This window comes from Dioscorea cayenensis, chromosome 9 (assembly GCF_009730915.1).
Source record: "Dioscorea cayenensis subsp. rotundata cultivar TDr96_F1 chromosome 9, TDr96_F1_v2_PseudoChromosome.rev07_lg8_w22 25.fasta, whole genome shotgun sequence".
Classification (NCBI taxonomy): domain Eukaryota; kingdom Viridiplantae; phylum Streptophyta; class Magnoliopsida; order Dioscoreales; family Dioscoreaceae; genus Dioscorea; species Dioscorea cayenensis.
In genome coordinates, this window is record NC_052479.1 from 2,825,642 (window position 1) to 2,828,446 (window position 2,805).

Sequence of the window (2,805 nt, forward strand, 5' to 3'; positions counted from 1 at the left end):
AAAGCCTATGAAAAAAGTAGAACCTGTGAGGTTAAAAGATGATGATCCAGATAAGGTCACTTACTTGGGAAGTGGAATGACCGAAGAAATAAAAAGAGAAGTGATCGCTTGCCTAAAAAAGAACGTGGACGTATTTGCGTGGACACCATCTGATATGCCAGGTATTAGTTTGGAGGTGATTTCTCATCACTTGAATGTGGACTCGAGTATAAAGCCGATAAAGCAGAAAAGAAGAAACCTGGCACCCGAAAAGCAGTATGCTCTAGAAGAAGAGATAAATAAACTAATTCGAGCTGATTTCATTGAAGAGGTCCAATACCCAGAATGGCTTGCCAATGTTGTAATGGTAAAGAAATCAAATGGGAAATGGAGAGTATGCGTAGACTTCACTAATCTTAACAAAGCTTGCCCCAAAGATTCATATCCTTTACCAAGAATCGACAAGTTAGTGGATGAGACCTCAGGCTATGAGTTGCTAAGCTTCATGGATGCTTTCTCAGGATATCATCAGATAAAGATGAATCCCTCAGATAAAGAAAAGACTGCTTTCATCACTGAGAAAGGAACGTATTGTTACAAAGTAATGCCTTTTGGACTAAAAAATGTAGGAGCAACCTATCAAAGAATGGTGAACAAGGTATTCAAACACCTTTTGGGTAACATTATGGAAGCTTACGTCGATGATATGATCGTCAAGAGTAAGATAGGTGAATCTCATACAGAAAAACTCAACCAAGTCTTTGAGGTATTAAGAAAATATGACATGAGGCTTAACCCCAACAAATGTACGTTTGGGGTTCAATCTGGGAAATTCCTTGGTTACATGATAACTCAAAGAGGGATAGAAGCTAATCCAGAGAAGGTTCAAGCCATACTAGAGATGAGATCTCCATCATCTATGAAAGAGGTGCAACGCTTAACTAGAAGAATAGCCGCCCTAAATAGGTTTCTTTCCAAGTCAGCTGAAAAGAGCCTTCCCTTCTTTAAGACTTTAAGAGGTGGGAAAAACTTTGAATAGACTTCAGAATGTGACAAGGCTTTTAAAAAGCTAAAAGAATACTTGAAGCAGATACCTCTTTTGACTAGACCTGAGCCTAAAGAGCCATTATTTGTATATTTGGGAGTTAGCAAGATGGCTTTAAGTGCAGTCTTATTGAGGAGGGAAGGAAAAGTGGATAAACTAGTGTACTACATCAGTAAAGTACTTCAAGGTGCTGAATCTCGATACCCTTTTGCTGAAAGGATAGCATTAGCACTTGTAATGGCTTCCAAAAAGTTAAGACCCTACTTTCAAGCTCATCCTATAGTGGTCTTAACAGATCAACCTTTACATCAAATATTGCAAAGACCAGAATATTCTGGAAGACTTACAAAGTGGGCGATTGAACTAGGAGAGTATGATATTTGTTTTGAACCTAGACAAGCAATCAAAGGTCAAGCGTTAGCTGATTTCATAGTAGAATGCACCGGAGATGAGGAGCTAAACAAAGCAGATGAATACATATGGAAGATGTTTGTGGATGGACCATCAAGTTCATCAGGGAGCGGAGCTGGGGTAGTTCTGATCTCTCCTAAAGGAGATATACTAGAGTATTCATTACGTTTTGTCTTTTTAAGCTCAAACAATACTGCAGAATATGAAGCACTTATAGCAGAAATGAGCTTAGCCAAGCAACTACAGGTGAAAAGATTGATAGCACATAGTGATTCACAACTAGTAGTTCAGGAGTTTCTAGGAGAATATGAAGCAAAAGAACCAATCATACGCCAATACCTTCACAAGGTTAAAACCTTGTCTCAGGAGTTTGAAGAATTTTAATTATTACAAGTTAATAGGAATTCAAATAGTCATGTAGACGCTTTGTCCAAATTGGCCTCATCGATGGAAACAAAGGGAAGGATTGTACATCTTGAAGAACTTCAAAGGCCAAGTATTGAAGAGAAGAACATAGCAAACATCGAAGATGGGAATGATTGGAGAATACCCTTTAAGAAATTCTTAAAAGATGGGGAGCTACCTTCGAACACACTAGAAGCCAAAAAATTAAAGATGAGAGCAGCTCGTTTCACGTTGATAAATGATGTGCTCTATAAGAAGGGGTTTTCCATGCCACTTTTGAGGTGTTACACACATATGATATCGAGCTAAGAGTTAGTTGAAGTAATGACAAAATATTATGAAAGAAAACTATAAATAATCACTTTTATTGAAAGTTCACACGTCATCACTAAGTCCTAAATAAGGAAACTATAAATAATCATTACAAAAGAAAAAAGATTATCATGGAGCAGGATGTACAGGTGGCTCAGGGGAAGGCATCTCATCAAAAACCTGCTCCTCATCCAAACCCTGCAAAGCTGAGATCTCATCATCATGACTTTCGGAGGAGACACCATTTTTCCCAAAAAACTCCCAAGGGCCAATAAGATTGTCTAAGTCATCGTGAACGCCGGAGTTTAAAGAGATAGTAACATCCTCCTCAGTGGGATCAAAGCTCCTCCAAGGTAAAGGCTCAACAATGGAGCTAGTCTTTGAAAAGACTAACTCAGGGTAAGCACGGCCATGTTCCTTCTCAAGAAGCTCTCGAGCAAGATAAAAGCCAGTCTTGCTGAAGGTAACACCGACTGCACATTTCCTTTGATAACAATTTAAAGACTCACGATATTCTCGGACAGCAGTAGCACAGATAGATTGTCGCTCAGCGTCGAACGCTTGACAAAGTGAAGATATCTCATCCTTCAACGCAGAAGTAGCTTATCGTTCAGAAGCTAAATCTTTCTCAAGAGAAGTGATAGTCGAACATA